The sequence below is a fragment of the Peromyscus californicus genome, unplaced genomic scaffold (genome assembly GCF_007827085.1).
Source record: "Peromyscus californicus insignis strain IS unplaced genomic scaffold, ASM782708v3 Scaffold_12__1_contigs__length_115047231, whole genome shotgun sequence".
Lineage (NCBI taxonomy): Eukaryota > Metazoa > Chordata > Mammalia > Rodentia > Cricetidae > Peromyscus > Peromyscus californicus.
In genome coordinates, this window is record NW_026294413.1 from 47,231,543 (window position 1) to 47,252,978 (window position 21,436).

At 46.2% G+C, this 21,436-nt stretch overlaps 1 long non-coding RNA gene and 1 pseudogene across 1 annotated transcript in view; one reads left to right on the forward strand and one right to left on the reverse strand.

Annotated features, from left to right (window-relative positions):
• Positions 1-19,544, reverse strand: part of LOC128107147 (uncharacterized) — a 29,751-nt gene extending 10,207 nt beyond the window's left edge. The window contains exons 1-4 of the long non-coding RNA XR_008216982.1: positions 18,008-19,544; positions 13,627-14,176; positions 12,421-12,675; positions 10,700-10,910 (exon numbers count right to left, since the gene is read on the reverse strand). This is a non-coding gene — a long non-coding RNA (uncharacterized LOC128107147). The remainder of the gene's footprint in view (positions 1-10,699; positions 10,911-12,420; positions 12,676-13,626; positions 14,177-18,007) is intronic.
• Positions 19,545-19,599: 55 nt separating this feature from the next.
• Positions 19,600-20,645, forward strand: LOC128107868 (60S ribosomal protein L13-like; annotated as a pseudogene).
• The last annotated feature ends 791 nt before the right edge of the window (positions 20,646-21,436 follow it).

Sequence of the window (21,436 nt, forward strand, 5' to 3'; positions counted from 1 at the left end):
GTTCCCAGCACCCACATGGTAGCTCACAACCTCTCAGAACTCCAGCCCCTAGGGGATCTCAGTCCTCTGGCACCCAGGCACTTGTGCGCATACCCACACAGGGACAGGCAGACAGACAGACAGACACATACACACACCTGATTAAAAATAAATCTTTTTTAAAAGAAAGGAAGGGAAATTGTGTAAGATGGTTTTGTTTTATTTATGTTATTTTATATGAAGTTGGCTGTGGTGTTCAGATTCACCTGTGATACCAAAACAGTGTATTCTGCTGGACCCTTTTTCTGGTTAAGCCCGTTCCTACAAGACAGGCTTTGCAACCTCATAAAGATCCCACTGAACCTCTACAGCAAGCCCTTCATGGAAGAAAGCCAGAGAACTTCCCAGATGGTAAACTGCCCTGCCGACATCCTCAGGCTGTGACTTACACTATCCCTAAAGCTCACACAGTGTCGATGTAAAGCCCTCACACTGAGCCTCCTCCCAAAACACCAGCTCAATTAAAAACCACACGTACATGGCCCAACTTCAATCCAAAAATCAGAAAAACCACAAGTAGCAACATAGGTGAAGAGCTCATGTCTAAGTATACATATAAGTTTACTAAGTCTTAATTCATTAGGGATCAGGGGCTATGGCATCATATCTATTTGCCAAAGTGAATAATAAGAAAAATAAAAGCATTGAGGATATGAAATAGGATCCAGCCCTTGCCATCTGGATACTCTTCTCGAGTATCACACTCTGCTGAAATTCAGTTAAACCAATACATTAAACCACAATGGTGTGGACCTGTAAGCCAAGCTTTAGGGAGGCTAAGAAAGTTAGATTGCAAGTTCAAGGCCTGCCTAGGTTATCAAGTGGGTTCAAGGCCAACTTGAGCAATATAGTGAGACTTTGTCTCAAGATAAAAAATAAATAAATAAAAGATTAAACAAAATGCTCCCACTGATGCAACAGGGGCATGACTGTAATGGAGGTAACCAGCTGCTTTTTGATTGAGGATTCAAGGCCTGCCTCACGAGAGGGATTTCATGTGTGGTACTGCTATCCCAGCTAAAAGCCCATGACTGGGGAGGTCATAAACCCTGAGGGAGGAGGGAATTACTGTTGTTTCGTTAAGTGGACATACAGTCAAATTGCCAACTAAATATCTGTGTTTATACCCATAGATTAAGGCTGCTTTCAGCTTTGGTCAGAAAAGCTTCTCGTTGAGGGGGTAACTTAGAACTATTGATGCAGACTCAGTGATGAGAATAAGTGACTGCACAGAGTTTAGCCCTAAATAGATCATCTATATTCCATGCTGAGGGAACACAGAAGAGCATGAAAGATAAAGAGTGTAAAAGGTAGTGGATGGGAAGGAGCATGATGAAACACTGTCTTTTGGACATGACAGGGATATTACACCATGAACTCACAGACCTGTACCAGACTGGATCCTTCAGCTCATGGATAGGTAGAACACATGGGTGCCTAGGACCTGTGGGCCATTAATCGTTGCTGGGGGGAGAAGGAATCACATTCATCAGTGATGTAGCCCTGGTAAGTTGCCCTTTCTCAAGTAAATAATCCCTCACCCATGCTCATGCAAGCATTCCTAATTAAACTCAAGAGGTGTGTGGATGTGGATGTGTGTGTGTGTGTGTGTGTGTGTGTGTGTGTGTGTGTGTGTGCATATGCGTACACACACCAAAGATAAAAGTAGGAAGAAGACTTGCTGGGAAGGAGTAGCTCATCAGGAAGGGGTGGGAGTAAGAGGGATGGGGGAAGAACATAATGAAAGGAACATTATATAAAACTGTGAAAGAATAAATAATCTTAAATGAAATGTAAATAAATAAATAGGCTGAAAATATAGCTCACTGGTTGCCTTAGTTAGGGTTTCTATTGCTGTGAAGAGACACCATGACCACAGCAACTCTTAAAAAGGAAATCATTTTATTGGGCTGGCTTACAGATTCAGAGGTTTAGTCCATTATCATCATGGCGGGACATGGTGGCATGCAGACAGATATGGTGCTGGAGAAGGAGCTGAAAGATGTACATCTTGATCCACAGGCAGCAGGAAGGAGTCTGAGCATCATACTGAGTGTGGCTTGAGTAAAAGAGATCTCAAAGCCCACCTTCACAGTGACACACTTCCTCCAAGGCCACGCTTACTTCAATAAGGCCACAGTGATTAATAGTGCTCCTATTAGTGCTACTCCCTTTTGGGGGTCATTTCTTTCAAACCCCCACAGTAGTAAAGTGTTTGCCTAGCATACACAAAGCCCTAAGGTCAAGGCTCAATACTGAAGAAAAAGGCAAATAATTAAGAAGTCATTTGCACATCCTATTAACTAACATTGAACTGGCCTGGGATATCATTTGTATTTCACATAGAAAAAGCAGCTAATGTAGCATGGTTTGGGCTGAAAGACCAGCTCTCCTCTGAATGACTCGAGCTCAGATTCTGAACATCAGCTTCTTTCTCTGTCCCATGAGGGCAAAGAGAGCAGTGTTGTTTAAAAATCAGAGAGTGCCTGCCAGCTCCCAGGAGCCTGTTCTTATCAATGATGCTTTGCAAAGACCATGGCCAAAGAAGTCACTGCTCTAACTGTGACCATGACCTGTCACACTGTCAACCCTTGGCAAACACTTGGCTTCCTCTCCCAGTAATGTTAGTAGTATGTATAAAACGCGAGGTGCCAATATTTCCCAGCCTCAACAGAACAATTTTTCAGTAGACAAATTTGTAGAAACCAAATGTGTTATGTTCATTTGTCCACAGCTTTCAATGGTCCAAACTAAACATTCCTATTTAAAACAGGGTTTTCTTTCCCAACAACTTAGGACACAGATGGACGGACACACACACACACACACACACACACACACACACACACACACACACACACACACAAAGTCTTGCTTAGCCCAGCAATTCATTTCTCGTTTTGGTTTGGGACCCAGCCAGTTGGTAAAAGGTTTCAGTGTGTGTTTACCACCTCTTTGTTCTCAGGCATTTCTGCGGCCTTCTGGCAGCTCTTTGGTCTGCTGCAAGCAGCAAAGCCTTCCAGGGTTACAAAGTCCAGACAGATCCCAGGCTCTGACCACTGCCTTGGGCTGATAGAAAACAGCTGGAAGCCTTTCCTCTCCTAACCCAGGCTCATGCCCAGCTCTCTAGGCAAACATGAGGCAGGAGCTGAGTCCCTGGCCTCAGGAGGCAGCTCTTGCTGGAGCTCTTGTGCGGTCACTGCACTCTGTCTTACTGGGCCCCCACTCAGGACTTTACTTGACATTCGCCTCTCAATTCTCCCAATCTCCAACAATAGATCGAGGGACTGTAGGTAGGTGGGTGTGCCCATCACATCTGGTTTTCAACAGTGATGCTACAGATTCCAGCTTCCAGGAGGCTCAGGAATGTCTTTCTAAATATTTTATCTGAGCATTCAGTACCAGCCCAAGCCTCCAGTCCCGACCCTGGTTAAGGGTTGTACTGTGATTGAACATGAGGTTATAGCCTGTGCACCAAATCAGATTCAATTGCCCATCCTCAATAAGCCAACTAAAAGAGCCAAATTAATAGTGGAAGGCAGAAAATGGAGAGTTCTTCAATGTGGCCACACAGGGAAGAGGAACAAAGAGACCCAGTGATGCTCTATAATCTGTCTTTGGAATCCTGAAGTGAGATTAACATTTAAATAGAGGGCCAAGGAGATTCGCACCTAAGTAGTCAGGGTCAAAGTGTGGTCCCACCCACCATTGACCCATCATTGTCTAGGCCTCTGTCTCATCCTGTAAGATGGTCTGGCAAGTTGTTAAAACTGTGTGAAATCTCTTCCACAGCTGGACTTTTCTTTCCAGTACGAAATTCCTGGGGAAATCCTCATTTATTTGGGGTCCATTATTCTCAATCACCTGACAGATTGAGGGATACCATGTCTCTTTAGAAAATCTTCAGTTACAGTTCTATAAACTTCGAAGTAAGAAAATCAAGTCCAAGCTGCACCCCTCTGGCTCTCTCATCTCTCCGCCATCATTACAGCACTTAAATACCTACTGTGGCAAAGGTATTCAAAGGCTGTACGACTCGATAGTCAAAGACGCCACCGTTAGCCTTCAACTGGCCGAGACCCAAAACTGATTTTGCCTTTGAACGATGTCCTGGGATATTGAACCAAGTCTGGAATGCCCCTTTGCCCCAGCTCTTCACATGTAAAGCGAGGATAGACAATGACATCTGGAGCTGGTATAGAGGTTGATGGAGGTGGTGGGCAGAAAAGGCCTGCTCCATATTGGTGGTCAGTATTGAAAGTCTAAATATAAGTTCTGGCAGTCTCAACTCCCCTCAGTACTCTCTGGTTTGTTTCAGCGAGCACCCCCCAGCTCCCAGAAAAGGCTCCGTAGATTGAATGAGTTCATACAGGTTTCTGTGGGAGGTGTTAAGCCTCTGGCATACTCTCAACTTTGAGAATAGTATGACCAGTTGACTGAGTAACTAATTTGACAAACATATCTTCAACATCGAACATTGTTGAAGCACAAATCTATGGGACAGAAAAGTCCCAGCTGTCCTTGTCCAGCACTGAACTGGAGAGATGGAGACACTGGTCAGATGTTGTGGTTAGAACGTGAGCTAGGAGGGACTATAACAGAGACACAGTAAAGTGGACCACTGGAAAGGGATGAATAAGCAGGAACTTCCAGAGGAGGACACAGGAGTGAAGTCCAGACAGAGAGGGTATGCAAAGTCACAAACAGAGCTCTGGAGAATGAGGGCTGCTTCAATGTGGATGAAAGACATGAGAACAGGCATGCCCACTCTGCTGCTGTAATCATGTGCCTTCGGCCACTGGAACTCCAAATTTCAAGATACTCAGACAGGTTAGGTCACCACCTCCAACGCTCCTCTCAGATCCAGCTCCTGGGGGTGGGAGTGGGGGAGGGGGTGAGACGACAGTAGAGTCGTTATGTGATTTAGTTCATTTTCTCCACTCTTGGTTTTCAGTAGAAGCCAACATCTTCTCAAAGTTCAGTTTCTTCATCTACACAGTGAGTCTCTGACGCTTTTAAGGGAAGAATGTCACTCCAACATTGCTATATGTCACCTCGTGAACATTTTCTTCAAATAAAGGGCTGTTTGTAGTGGGTAGCCATTCCAGCTTTGATCTGGAAGTTCCAACCCCCATTGAGACTTCAGCAACTGTCACGCCTACAAGGCAGGGCGAAAGGAGGCGCCTGGGGACCTGAGATCTGGATCGGCGGGCTCTCGCTCTCTGTTGAGGGACCCTGGACTAGAGAGGTGTACCAAGCAGAGCTCCAGAGAACACCGCTGGACTGCGATACACCTTCCCCAGACCCCGCGACCTACCTATCCCTTAATTTGTAAGTTACGCCATTAAATAAATCTCCTTTTATCTACGTGGAGTGGCCTTAATAATTTCACCAATAGCTGTTAATGTACCCTTCGAGAAGACATACACAGCAATTTACCAGAAATCCACTGTACTTTTCACACATGGCCATGAGCATCTTAAATAGATTTTTTCCCAGTTTCCTCGTGGCTCCACTTGACTTTGTCACCCTTTGCTCCAACCAGAGGACAGTGAGCTATCAGATCTCACCATTGCTTCCTGAGAAGAGACTGCGTCACATCACACCGGAAGCAAAGAGTCACAGAGGTAAAAGTACACAAGTTCCCCCTGGCCATTCTGCATCATCTTTCTCCATGAGAAAAAAGCAAACAAACAAACAAATGTCAACAATAAAACCACTAAAATCTATCAGGGCCTGGGGGGTGAGTGCACTGATGCATCACATAATCTGCTCCTCAACAAAGAAATATCCTGGACAAGTGACTTCTTTTCTACCACCAGTGACGCTGTCTCGGGACTCTATGTAACGTCACCATGTTCCAAACTACTGCCGACCTGCCCTGAGGCCAAAGCCAGGCAGGATATCCTGTACACACTGATGGAAATGGAATGCCAGAGTCTTGACCATTGAAGCGTCTGCATATTGACAATTCCACATTTTATGCAAGAGAAGTGATATGCTCTGTCAGACCCCAAGAAGTTCCTCAGTGAAAAAGAGAGAAAATTAGCCACCTTATTTATTGCCCTAGTAGTCCAGGGGCTCCTTTTCCATAAAGGTTGAGAATGCAACACAACCAGCCCACAAAGAACCCTGGTGGGTGGACAGGATCTTAGGGAAACACAGTGGAGGTCTAGGACAAATATTTAAGTGAACATTACAATTATTCGGCAAAATCCCCTCGGGCATAGCAGGTGACTAGACGTCTACACTGAAATCTGTGGTCTCCACCAAGCTGACAATACAAGAAAATTTCACACGAGAAAGTGAAAGATTCAGGAGGGAAATGACTTTTTCAAACCCACCGCACTGGGTTGCTCAGCTTCCCACTCTTCAAGCCTTCTCCAAAGTCCACAAGAGTTCAGTGGTGGCTTTCTGACTCCAGATTGTCCTTCCCACTCCTACTTAACAGATTCATCAACCGCCCACCCTGCTCTGGGAACCCAGCACTGCATAAACAATGGCCCAGGCAGAGTCTTTGAAACACAAACCAAGTCTGCCCAGGAGGGGAACAGGACAATGCTGTGGATGCTGTGGGTGCTATGGCAGGGACCAGAGCATCCAGTTCACTCTCCTCCCCGAGTTGCCCCTGGTTTTGATGTCAGTGGCTTAGCCCTGGGCTCCTTCCCTAGTAAAATGCACAGACCTGCATCTTCAAGGGGTTGGTGGAAAGAGAAAGCACGGCCCCGAGATGGAGAGTGGGGCCAGTTAGGGAACTAGGAGCAGCTGTCACTGCACAGATGTGTTCCATGCGGTGACCCTGCCACACAAACCCTTCTGGGAGAGCCCTCTGGAAATGACCCTGTTAGAACTAAGAAATGGAGACTCGGGTTAATGTTACCAGTTCCTTGATTTGCAGGACTGGATGTTGAACCCAGGACCCGGATGTGCTGGCAAGCACTCTATCCTTTAGCTATGGTACTCCAAGCTCTCTTTTTACTCTTTATTTTGAGACAGTGTCTCACTAAATTGCCCAGCCAGGTCTTGAAGTTGGCATCCTCCTGCCTCAGCCTCCCAGGAAGTGTGATTACAGGCCTCCAATATCAGGACTAGCTTGGCCTGTTCATTAAGGAGTAGGAAACCCTCCAGAGGACATCTGGTGGCAGTAGAAAACATCTTGTATCTTAGGAAGTTTTTGTATTTTCTCCAAGTGGCCACACCTACATGCTCTTAGAAAAAGACTGCTGTCACTCCACTGGTGGGCCTGGGAGTTGGGAGAGAGTCCCATCAGGTTGAAAAGTCGAGGTCATCCCCTTTACTGCCACGTGACTTCTCTGTATAGTGTGATCCAGTGCATGAGGCTTCACCATGGCCAGGACCCATCCTGCTGCTCCCTGGAATTCAGGATCCATCAGAGGCAGACTCTGTTAATTGACCCCAGACATCCAGGTCCCACCCTCTTCTCATTCCTGCCTCCAACTACAGAGGCTACAAGTTAATGGTTCCTCCCTTCCAATGAAGCAATGACTGCTGACCCCATTCTGCCCATGAAATGGAAGCAGAAGTCTCCCACAGACAGCATCAGGAAAACTTTCCTTTCTTGAACAAGAGGGACAATCTTAGCTGGCACCGCCCCGCTGTCCTCAACCTTCCCTTCTGTCATCAATGTGCCCTGGGTGCACAATTCTCTTACAAAGGGGCAAAGTGCAAGCTTGGGGCTCATTGACTCCAAAGCCTCTGCTCCTAACCATGGCTTTCCACACAGACAACTCACAGAAAGAAGAAAATGTGAGCAGTATGCACTAGAGAGAGAAGAGTGCCTCAGCCTCAGCACTGCTCTTGCCATAGCCTAGCTGTTCAGCCTGGGAACAGACCACCAACCCCACCAAGTCTCACTCTCCTTATTTGTGATCATGGCTTGAGTAAAGTCTCTGAAGTACTCTCCAGTGTTCCAGTTCTATAGTTAGGAACCTAGAATATGAACATTCTCCTCTGATAAGCCACTATGTGCCCAAAGCACAGCTGTGTCTAACAGACCCAGACCCTATGGAGCCAGCTAGTGACCCAAACAATTCATGGCATCATCCTCTCCCCTGCTGAATAGCACTATCGTGACATATCATAAATGCAAGAGTCCCTATATCTTCTCACGGTTTAAAGGAAGCTTGCACAGTACCCAGGTACTATAGTCTGCCACGATCTGGATCCAAAGACAGAAGTCACAAACCTTCCCCCACAAGTCATTAAAGTATTTGGGCCTACATCTGTACATTTGGTTTAACAATAAAAACCTCCTTCATCTTACTTCCAACCAACATTACAGTGAAATCCTATAAAAGAAAGTTCTTTTAAAATGCAAACTTGTCATTATCTAGGGTCTAGCAATGCTCAGAGAAGCCTAAGGAGGCTATTGATTGCAAGCTTGGCCTGTACAACACCCACCAGCCACTCATTGTGCTCAGTGAAGAGACTCCGCTGAAGGCAGACCTGAGATACTCTGCTCTCTAGCGCACTCTCTGGCCGGTTCTTGTGGTGCTCACCCTCAACTCAGTTTGGAGAGGGCCTTTTCGCAACACCTAGCTTTATGCTCTTTGCAAAACCCAAGGGCAAGAAAAAGAAAAACAAAAGGCAAGGAGTTTATAGATGTTCAACAGTTTGGAGACAGTATTAAGACACTCGCACGCTCCCAGCCTACTGCCTTCCATCACACATCACCGGCTCTTGTGTTATCCAATACAAAAAAATAAGACAATAAAATTAAAAATATGTCCTCCAAAGACCTTTCCAGCATGGTTTGTGATTCATCTGCTTCTGCTCATGGAGTGTGTTATTTTCAACACTGGTGTTTGGATCTGAGGCCCCAATGTCACTATTCAAACATCAAAGAGAAGTCACCGAAACTCAGGACAGGCAGCAGACAGGGGGTTGGCTTTCTATCTCCCTCTTGCCTCTCCTTGGTTCTCTGAGCCCCCGAGCTCTGGTAGGATCCCTGAACTTTTGATTCTGCCTCCCGTCTACCAGTTGGAATCATTTACTACAACCTGCCCAAACCAAACCAAAGAAAGATGGCCACGTCCTCCATGTTCTGTCGAGTCAAACACTAATCTCTTCAAAATGTCAATGATTCGTACCTGGAACAGAACCTACTTTTTAAGGATGTTGTGGGAAGCATGGGGCTTCTGATCTCTGGGTCTGGTTGCTTCCCCTAGCTTCAGGTAGGGGAACTGCCAGGCAAATCTGGGCGGCTGAGATCACAGTGGCTGGGAAGAGCCCCTCCAACTCAGCTTGAAGTCCTGGGTAGAGCAGGCCTCCACTTCCTCACGTGACCTGTCCTGCCATCTTAGGCAGGATATGACCCTTACTCTTCCAACACATCATTGTCCACCACCACACAACTTGCTCTTAATTCAGCTGCCTGTTCTCTTAAGGTCTGTTGCCTGATGGGAAAATTTGTTGTCACCGGAGACAAGTCCACTGTAGGAAGCAACATGGGCCAGGGAGACTGGCATAATGGTCACGTGCCAGGCTTTGGGCAGCAATGGGGTCAGGTCTGACCTCTGCCTCTCACTGTCTCTGGCATCTCAGACATTCACTTTTTCTTTCCAGTCTTGAGCTGCTCAGGAACTAGTGCGAACGCGGGTGTCCCTGAGTCGTTACTTTGTAGGCACCTATAAATAATTTCCTCACGATATGCCTGCCATATAAAGACTCCTCCATACAGGCCCATCAGTAAAGAGAACTACTTACTGAACACCTTTCTGGGGCCAGCCATTCAGGCTAGGTACATTGTAGCCACTCTGTCGTCCTTACAGTCACGCAATGGCATACAAGTTATGAGCCCTGAGAAGGTTAAGTGACTTGCCCAAGGCCACGAGGCTATTGAGAGACACCGCATAGGTAAGAGTTGAACCCAGGTCTGTCTGATCAGAAGTCTTATGTGAAGGTCCGGGTGGAGGAAGCAGGGCTGGGTCAAGAAAACCAGAGTTGAAGAAAAAAATCCTGGTAGGGAGCTTCTGTAAGGCCAAGGGCGGTGAGAGCTACACATGGGAAGACCCTCTTGGAGGGTGGGAGGATGAAGTTCAGTTACCAAAATGAGACAAATGTCCTTTCTGACAAATACTAGAAGAAATTACCATTGATACTGTGGGTCGATTCAACTACCATCCCTAGTCCTTTCCAACAGAATCTCAACTGTGGTCAGTTTTGTGTCTGTGCTGAACATGGAGGCATTCCCCTTGCTAAATGCTGACGGCACTGAATATTTGTGTCAAATATTCATGTGTTGCAAATTCACATGTTACAACCTACCCCTCCAGGGGATGGTGTTAGGGGTGGGTCTCAAGGAGGTAACTGATGTCTTTATAAAAGAGACCCATGGAGAGGGAGACCCATGCTTTCTCTTTTCCGTGGTGTGAGGGCCCAGCAACCAGGCAACCTGTGAGCCAGGACAGGGACCTCAGCAGACACTGACTGCTGATGCCTTTACCATGGACTTGGCAGCCTCCTCTCCAACAATAAATTCTTGTTTATCAGTTACCCAGTCTGCGGTATTTGCCACAGCTGCCTGAACTAACAAAAGCAAAGCTGTTCAGAAAACTGGGGGAGGGCATGCTTCAGGAAAGAATTTCATTTCTTAAAAATCAAAATCTAATATGGGATGAAGCGGACCTTCTGTCTTTACCTCTGGAAGTTCAGAGTGCTCACATGAGAAGTGTCGAGAGAGATGTTGTAAGGTGTGAGGACAGCAGTACTGAGATGGCACTGAAAGGCAGGGAAAGAAGAGACGATCATCAAGTCATCCTGCAAATACTAGAATCCACCACTCAAAGCATCTCCCTCAGCAAATGTTAAACTCCACTCCGGGTTCCTTTATCCCTTCAAGCATCCTATTCCTGAGGGAAACAGAAAGCAAAGGAAAGAAAATAAGCTTAGCTAGCCAAACCTCATCAAAATAAAAGTTTCCCCATCCTCAGTCTCATAACACAGCCTGCACCTCACTCTGCCAGATGTTTCCAAGGTTAGCTGGTTACACAACGTTCTTCTTCCCCTTTTTGAAACCTCCCCAACCATGACCACACCACTAATGATAAGCTATTTCAAGGCACCAAGTAGCCTGAATCATTTTTATACCCATTACACTCCCCACCCTGCCTGTTAATGATGACTCTGTGCTATTTCTATCCTGAGTTGTCATGCCTGCTATAGACTGGACAAAACACAGCACCTTACACACACACACACACACACACACACACACACACACACACACACACGCACGCACGCGCGCGCGCCCATGTACACACAGAGCCACACATGCTTATTGACTTGAAACAAGAACCAGCGAGCCAGGGTTATTGTGCACTATTCAAGATTTAATCACACCAGAAGGAAATGGCAGAGATACATGAGGAGGAGAAACTGAAGACCCAAGGCAGTGGGGAGGGGAGGCAGAGGAGACGGCATAGCAGCAGCTCAGGACTTGATGTCCGTGAGATTGACCGTGCTGCTATGACAAGCGGCTTGCCCTAATTAGCTTTTGCAAAAGCTGCTTCTCCTAGCTTATAATCAATTAAAGAAGCAGTGTTTATTCTCAAGCTTTCCCACTCTGTGACTGGAGGGCTGGTAGGGTTCCAGACTCAGCTCACCCACCTGACACCATTTACATGTCAGTCACACTGTTTGGGGATAGTCAGGGGAGAAGGGATTCATGGATGGCTGTGTCCAGGGAAGACAGGAAGATGCCGCAGGAGGCAGCATCAGCCATGAGTGGTGCCTGAACACACCAGAAATGGTACCTCCTAAGAGCTGACCCGATTTATGTTTAATCTTAACTGATGGTTTTTACATCTCTGTGTCCAGGAGGCAAAACCAGATTTCTTATTTGTTAGTAAAGATCATCTGGCCTGAGAATGTCACTGAGTGGGAGAGGGCTTCCCTAGCACACACAAGCCCTTGGATTTGAAACCTAGTACGACAATAAACATATAAATAAATATTTTTGTGAAATGGTGGTACACACTTGCAATCCTAAGTCTTAGGAGGTTGATGCAGGATTGCAAGTTCGGGACCAGCTTGGGCTGCATAGATTCCGTTTCAGAAACAAGAACCATTTGGGAGAACAGGCTATGACTTTGTGGGAGTTTATCATTTGCTCACCTAGGATGCAAGAAAGAAAAGCCTGTGACCGAGAGAAACTCACTCTGCTCCTGCCTGGGCTTTCCTGGTCACAACACAGAGGCACTTTTCACCACACTCAGTCTATGCTCCCTCTGTAGCCTTGGGAATGAATGAGACCCTTCAAGTTGCCTCAACAGAGCACCCATGCAAGAAGGCAGGCTGCAGGAGGGAGGGGAGGAGAGACCCAGTCAAAATAAAAACACAGAGATTTCTGCAGGACAGTACCTCCAGCTGTGAAGGCAACTGCTTCCTCCTGGAGTTGCAATGGATAGGAAATCGAATCTGTGTGCTTATCTCCATGGGCAACTTCCCGGTCTTCTTTCTCTCTCAGATGAAACCTCGTCTGCTCAGATGGTCTGTTCTGTCTATTGGTTGTTTTTAACCTGTTTCTCCTCCACCAAAGCTACATGAAGAATGGCACAGGTCACATGAAGAATGGCCTTGTCACAACAGAGTGAGCCAGAAGAGCAGCTCTGAAGCCTGAGATGGCAAAGAAAAGGGGGACATTCAGCTCTTGGGCTACTGGTCACCACCCGTCATATGAGCAGGTCTGTCAAAGGAATATTGACTGCAGTAAACCATGCTCTGAAATGTGATTATGAGAACTGAGCCTATGGCATCTCTCTCTCTCTCTGTTAGTCTGCTAGGGGTCATTGTCTGCTGTTGCCTGATCATGATGTTCCCATTTGTCACTTGTTACAATCTTTCCAGGAGATGATGATTCTGTGTTGAAGTGTCGCTTTTGGACTATGACATAATTTGAAAAGTCCTCCAGTGAGATGAAAACTTCATTTTTTCTCTTCAGGGTATTTTTTTTTTTTTATATTTTTGTCATTTTAAGTCATTCTAGTCCATGTCCACAGATCTCTACTCCTTGCTGTCCCACCACTATCCTGAAAATCCAGTTGGGTGCTTTTCTTGGCCTAACACATTGGCCCTTGAGCAGAAGCATGAAAGCATCTCAGAATGGGAAGGTGTGTGGTCAGATGTGGTCAGAAGTAAGAAAGATGGCCTCAGTCAGCTCTAGCAGAGGCATGCCTTCAAGGAAGAGAACACAACCCACAGCACCTGAGGAAAATAGCTTCCTTAATGCCCTACTACATACCTACCACACAGCAGACTCAGAACAGTGACCCCAAGGCCATTACACATTTGTTACGCTCTCCAAGGGAGGAAGCTGGAGCTTGAAAAGGTAACAAAAAAACCCTATTGACAAGACTAAACTCTCCGCAGAATGCCCCATCTCCACTCTGCTCACAGAGCGTCGTCACATATTTCCCTACTGTATCTCCCTCATCCTTCCAACTACCCTTCCAGAAGCACCAGGCACGGATGAGCACTGTCGAAATAACTGGTATTAATGTCGGATAGAAATGCCACCAGGACAAGACAGCATGGTGGACTGCAGGACAGCCAGCATTCTGGACTTACTTGGTAACCACTGAGCAGACGTTCACTGAGAGAAGCTCCTGGCTCCACAGAACCCTCTAGAGCTGTTGATATAGACATGGCATCCTTCCACAGGTGGTCCCTCACAGAGTCACTGAAAAGTCTCTGATGGCTTAACAGGCCTTGTCATGTCCCTTGATCCTGTAATCCTAAATCAAGAGAGCCTTGATCTTTATCCAACTGAAAAGCAGGAAACTGGGGTTAGGCCAAGAACAGAGCTGTTTATTTCACTACTTAACATTGGGAGTAGAAGCTTCAAGTCTATACCTGTTCTAAGTTTGGCCAGCATTCATATGTCTATTACACTTACAGCTTTCCACAAACCAGCCTCGTACACTGGCCTGTCCTGGCTTGGGGTGGAAAGTGAAGTCCACAGCACCCTGTCCAGGAGTGTTACCTTCATCCATCTCCTACTTACATATTGTCCATCCCACCGTTAAAGGCTGTGTGACCAAGGCGACAGTCTGGAGCCAGATGCCCTGGTTTGGCCCTTAGCTGTGCCATTTCCTGGCACAATGTCTCTGTGCTACATCTGTGAAAAGAAGGAGATAAGAGAGTTCTCTGGGGTTATTGTGAAGAATAACAATGAGAATACTTGTAAACTTCTTAGAATGGTGTGGACTGAATATGAGGCTCATAAACAATACCCATTCTAATATACTCATTAACATTGCCCTTGTGAACTCAGGAAAGGGATCTCCTTTATATGCCCCTGGAGCTCACTCAGTTCTCCAAAGAAAGAAAAGTCCAAGCTGAGACTCCAGCGTGGTTCTCAGAGGTAGAAACTGTAGAAAACAGGGAATGCGGGGTCAGAATAGGGACTGCCTTATCCCCAGTGCCCCCAAATCCACACACTGATGCTCTAACCCTCCATTGGATGGTATCTAAAGAGGAAGCCTTTGGAAGTTTGGTTAGATAAGATCATAAGGGTGGGGGGCTCACAATGGGATGAGCACCCTTATAGGAAGAAATACCACACAGCTGTCTGAGAGCTCCATGCCTGGTAAGTGAACACAGAGAGAGGTGACCGCCTGCAAGCCAGAAGGTGGGCCCTGACCAGAAACCAGCAAAGCAGGTGCATTCTTTTGGACTGCCAGCCTCCATAGCTGTGAGAAAATGAATTTCTATTGTTTAAGCCACCCAGAGTATGGTATTTTATTATGGCAGGCCAAGCTAACTAATACAGTGTCCAACCATGAAAATAAAGCGTTTCATGGCTCTTTCCCCACAAGGGAAGGTTTCCACACACAAGCAGGCTCTTGCAAGAAGCCATTACGGATTGAGTTCTAAGACCAAATACTTACTTAAAAGCCGCCCAAAGCTGAGTGAGCATGGTAGCACATGCCTGTGATCACAGTGCTAGAGAGACTGCAGCAGAAGGCAGGGGTCGAGACCATGCTGGCCTACATAGTCACACACACGCGTGCACACACACACACACACACACACACACACACACACACACACACACACACACGTGTGTGTGTGTGTGTGTGTGTGTGTGTGTGTGTGTGACTTGTTCTCTTAGTTCTCTCTAGGTACTTAGTCTGTAACTTAAAAAGAAATCACTTTACTCTAATTAACTCACAAATAAGCATCACCCAGCTAGATTCAGGTGGCCAGCCTGAACTTCTCTACAGTTAGACAAGCCATCATGGAGTCCCCTTAGAGTTTTACACTTTCGCTACCACATACATTTTTACAGACTTATCTCCCCCCAAAAATAGAGAAAGACAGAAAACTATGACAGAGTTGAAACTAGAAAAACAAATTAAGACTCTATCTTAAAAAATATGGCAAACAAACACACAAAACTATTTTAAAAATTAGTGAAGACTCCTCTGCTCTGGTAATATTTCTGTGGAATCTGTGTATGTTTTAGTCAGGGTTTCTATTGCTGTGATAAAACATCATGACCAAAAGCAACCTGGGTAAGAAAGGGTTTATTTCACTTACATGACAGTCTATCACTGATAGAAGTCGGGACAGGAACTCAAGGCAGGAACCTGGAGGCAGGAGCTGAGGCCATGGAGGAGTGCTGTTTACTGGCTTGCTCTCTGTGACTTGCTCAGACTGTTTCTTATAGAACCCAGGACCACCAGCTCAGTGATAGCACCACCTACAATGATCTGGGCCCTCCCCTACTAGTCACCAATCAAGAAAATGCCTGACAGACTTGCTTATAAGCCAATCTGATGGAGGCATTTCCTGAGAGTCCCTATTGCCAGATAACTCTGGCTTATATCAAGCTGACAAAAAAAAAAAAAAAAAAAAAAAAAAAAAAAAAAAAAAAAACCAACCAGGACCATGTATGCTGACTCTTAATCTTACTAGAGTAATATTTAAAGTGGTGGTTCATGTAGCTTAATTTTCCATAAAGCTGGTATGAGCTGTGTTAGTAATTCAACAAGAAACCTTGGAACCTCCAGAGCTACCCTGAGGTCTGAGTTTCTCCATCTCATCTGTCTTTTTGTGAACTGAGCTTCAGGCAGACGAGGAGGAGGCTGCCTCACTAGAGCACACCAGGAGCAACATTAATAATTACGTTAGAAATAGGCTTTGCTTATTCTGCCTCAAATTAAGTCAAGCCTCTCTCTATACATTTCACCACTTTAAAAATACGTGTGTAACTATTGTGTCATAAATGGGAGAGGGGCAAGGCGGTATGTTCAGGGGAGCTAATGGTAGTCAAGGGCTGCTGCTGGGGGAGAGGAATCCATTGTCTTCAGTAGTGTAGTGAGTTACTCCCTTGGGTAGTTTTACACCCATGCCATAGGAGTGATCATGGATAAACTCAGTGAGTGGCAAGGCAAAAAGACATGGAAATGGAATGGGGACTTGGTGGCAGGGGGAGGAGGAGAGAGGGTATAGGGAGGTGTATGACCATAATGTACTATACATGTGTACAAACTGTCAAAGAGTGATATGTGTGCATGTGCTCATATATACACAGACTGACCCTGACTTTCAGCTTGACTTATTGTTTACACTGATGTAAGCATGATCCATAGTCATCAAGAAACATATGGCATGGCTTTTAATTCGATCTTTTCCCACGTTAGCCATGTGCAGTTACCCCACCCTCTCATGACGTGGATTGTGACAGCGTATCACAACTCCCAGTCAGCCATGTGATTATAAAGGCCAAAACCAACTTCACAGTAAACTGTGTTGGTAAGCAAGCACGTTGGGCAGGTTAGGTGTATTAAATGTAATTGCCTCTGAATTTTTTAAAAATTGAGATAGGGTTTTATTATGTAGCCTAGACTGGCCTTGAACTCCAGATCTCTGTGCCTCAACCTCCCCAAGTCTGGGTTACAGGCGTACAACACCATATCGACCTCTACTCATGCATTTAGATTGCGATATTGGGATATTTTCCATTTTACAGTGGGTCTATTGAGACAAACCTCTTTAAAAAGTGAAAGAACAAACATCTATATTTTTGGTTTTCCTTAGGAACATGTTGGAGTCATTTGTGAGTATGAAAACAGTATTGGTACTCACAGATTTAGAGCAAGGGCTTCAGCGGCCACTGTCAGGTGCCACACCCTTGGCCTCAGGTGTCATGGGGGCGGTTCTCAGCCCTAAACTGCTGCCTCCTGTGCTGTTCTTATGTCGAATGTCATCCCTTGCCTCCAGATCCAATCCTGTTTCACACTACTGTTCAGGCTCTCTCCTGAGGGCGACTTCATGGCACTAACACATATGGGTCTTGTGGGTTATGATCTGTTAGCTCTCATGCTCCTTCCCTCTAGACTTCTACCTCTTCACCACTCCATCCATCCTGGGGTGCTAGTTTCCAAGTGCTAGGCTTCATGCTACGGGTGTTTGCATGGACAGAGCTGTCGAGAGGGGCCATGGCAGTTGGAGATCTCACAATCAGTGCCAGCAACACGAGGAAGAAGCTCAGACCTCCCTCATTCTAAACACACAAGGCTGCAAGCACAGGCTACTGCTGCAGTCTGTTGTGTGGGGAGTATCCTGACACGGATGAGGAGTCCAGACTCCACAGGAGGACCCTGGGGAGTCTAAGAAATCCGGGGTCCTACTGTCAGCATGCATCATGAGTGTGCAGGAGGCAATGAACAAGTGACTTTGGAACAGATGAAAAGTAAAGGGGTGAATGAAAAAGGCCAGGCTTAGGAAGCCTGTGACAACCAGCCATGGCTATTGCCCAAGCAGTCATCCAGCATTCCACTTCAGAAGCTGTCATGGACTCAGGTGGATACGCCTGGGGTCCTACTCTACCCACTCACCAAGGCCTGTTCAGATGAATTGTTCAAACGATGGTCTCCATGGCAATGAACGGATACATGGAATGCTAGAATTAGGAAGGAAACAGTTACACTAAAAAACAGACCTGAAATTTCCTCCAGAGGGGAATGAAATGGGAGTACTGTGGTCCAGAGAACAGTAAGAAGAGGTGAACCAGCCTCTTAGGGACAGCCCGTGGCCATGTTCCTTTACACACCATGTGGGGCTTTCACAATCAGCTGTGGGAGACGGTTCCCTGGTTGTTGTTGTTTTGTTTGTTTGTTTATTTTCAGACAGGGTTTTACTATGTAGCCCTGACTGTTCTGGAACTCACTCTGTAGACCAGGCTGGCCCGAACTCAGAGATCTGGCTGCCTCTGCCTCCCACCACCATCCGGCTGGGAGATGGTTCTTGCACACAGTTCTAACTCGATAAGTCTCCCTGCTGTAAGCATCAACAGGGTTGACCATTCACAGAAATCCTCAACAGTGCACCATCATCTCAGCTTCCACCATGAGTGATTTTGCTCAGATAACCGACTTCCTTTCCTTTGGTTTTCATAGTTACGCTTCTTTTAGGAAAGTCTCATTTGTTTTATGTCTTCAGTGACTTAGTTGGAACTCAGGAGCCACTCTGTATGACTGTCTCCATTTCTCTCCTCTCTGGTGAGTATTGACTCCGTTGCCCTGGAAACAAGATAAACATCTCTGAGAACAACACTTTCTTTTCCTTCTCTCTGGGAAAAACTTGGATAAGATTCAAAAATTTTTTAAACATTTAAAAGTTAGCATTTTCTACATCTGGTATTTTATCTTTCAACTTCTCTCTGTGCTCAGCCATGACCCTCAAAGTCAACAATGAGATCCACACTAAACTACTCTGATTGTTTACCTTTTCTTGGTCAATCCTCGACCAGCACGTGACTTATAAATACCTTTAAAAGATTTGGCATTTGTCCATTCATTTGGTGTACTTTATTAAGAGCCTATCACGTGCCCAATGCACAGAAGGGTGGGAGGTCCTCCTATGCCAGGAGGTATTATGAAAGTCAAGAAGGAAGCTGCCCCGAGTTCTGTCAGGATACTGCTGGGATCAGAGTGTATGGCAAGTTCTGAGAGAGCAGAGGTGAGTGGGAACAAAGGAGGAAGAAGGACAGATGGGAGAGGAAGTCATCAAGGCCAGCCGCTAAGAAACACTGAAACAAATGTTAGCTCTTGACCTCAGTCCAAAGGCTGGGAAGTCATGGCAGACGGTAGACTGGTTTAGATCCCAGAGAAGTGCCCAGCTATTTCAGTGGACATTTGTGGAATAGAGGACTTTGAGTAGAAAGTAAATTAAGAAGGAACAAAGGGGACTGGGGAGATGACTCTGTGGACAAAATGCTCACTAGGAAAGTGTGAGACAAGAGTGTGAATTGTAGATGTAACCGACCGTCTTATATTTTTGGTTGTGAGCCTAGCCTTTAACGGCTGAGCCATCTCTCCAGCCTAGCGGTGGATCAGATGGTCTTGTAGAGTGAATCCCAGCACCCACATAACAGCTCCAGGCTCAATGAGATGTCCTGCCTCAGTAAATGAAGAGAGATCAAGAAGATACCTGATGTCAGCCTCTGGCCTGCCCACACACATGCACAGGTGTACCAGTGCACATATGAATGCACATACATGTCACACACAAATACAGTGTGCTGGCTAGTTTATGCCAACGTGACATAGGTTAGAGTCATCTGAAAGGAGAGAACCTCAACTGAGAAAAATGCTTCCATTAGATCTGCATTTAGGGCATTTTCTTTACTAGTGATTGATGGGGGAGGGCCCAGGTCATTGTGGGTGGTGTGGTCCCTGGGCTGGTAGTCCTGGATTCTACAAGAAAGCAGGCTGAGCAAGCCATGGAGAGCAAGCCAGTAAAGCAGCACCCCTCCATGGCCTCTGCATCAGCTCCGGCCTCCAGGATTCTGCCCTGTTTGAGTTCCTGTCCTGACTTGCTTCAGTGATGAGCAGTGATGTGGAAGTGTAAGCTAAATACACCCTTTCCTCCCCAACTTGCTTTCAATCATGATGTTTCATCACAGCAATAGAAACCCTAATTAAGATATAAACATAGCCCTTTCTGCTCGGCAGCCATAGCGCCCAGCCAGAATGGCATGATCCTGAAGCCCCACTTCCACAAGGATTGGCAGCAGCGAGTGGACACTTGGTTCAACCAGCCGGCATGCAAGATCCGCAGACGCAAGGGCCGGCAGGCGAAAGCGCGCCGCATTGCTCCTCGCCCGGCGTCCCGGTCCCATCAGGCCCATAGTGAGGTACCCCACAGTGAGATACCACACCAAGGTTCCAGCTGGCAGGGGCTTCAGCCTGGAAGAACTCAGGGTGGCTGGTATCCATAAGAAAGTGGCTCGCACCATCGGCATCACTGTGGACCCAAGGAGGCAAAATAAATCTACTGAATCACTACAGGCCAATGTGCCGGGCCTGAAGGAGTACCGACTGTTCCGACCTCATACTCTTCCCCAGGAAGCCTTCTGCTCCAAAGAAGGGAGATAGTTCTGCTCAAGAACTTAAACTGGCCACCCAGCTCACAGGACCTGTGATGCCCATCCGGAATGTCTACAAAAAGGAGAAAGCCAGGGTCATCACAGAAGAAGAGAAGAACCTCAAGGCTTCTTGACCTGGATGGTGCTCTTTGGCATCCGAGCAAAGAGGGCAAAGGAAGCTGCAGAGCAAGATGATGAAAAGAAAAAGTGATGTGCTGTTGGAGAGTTGCAATAAATTTTCCATAAAGGAAAAAAAAAGACATACACATAGACAGAGAGAAGGAATAAAATACAATTATACAATGCATAAAACATTTTTGCTCAACTAATATATTTGCCACTGGTCCTATAGAATCACATTTCCCAGTAATTTTATGGCCATCTTAGTTTGTATAAGTATAGTCAGTGATGCTATACCACATGAAAATCACCCAGTAAGGCAGATCTTGGAACCAATTCCCCACATTAACGATACATGAGACCCTAGCATGGTGTCTCAGACCTGTCATCAAGTGCCTGGGAGCAAAGGCAGGAAGACAGGAGGACTGTTCAGCTTTAGCTGCATAGTGAGTTCTAAACCAGCCTGGGCTACAGACCAAGGAGAGGGAGGGGATGAATATGAGTATATACAATGACCAAAGAAGACATGGGACATTGGACTCCTTGGGCCACAGCAAAACTTATGAAGGATCACTTACATGATGTGGTTAGTCTCTTTCCATTAAGACAGCTGGGAAGGAGGAAGGGGGCCATGGACAAAAGTAAACTGCTCGCTCTCTCTCTCTCTCCTCTTTCTCTCCTCTCTCTCCTCTCTCTCTCTCTCTCTCTCTCTCTCTCTCTCTCTCTCTCTCTCTCTCTCTCTCTCTCTCTCTCCCTGTTTGTTCTGTTGGATTTTTGTTATTATTGTTGTTGTTTTGTTTTTCCAGACTGGGTTTCCCTGTGTACCCTGGCTGTCCTGGAACTCACTCTGTAGACCAGGCTGGCCTTAAACTCAGAGATCCA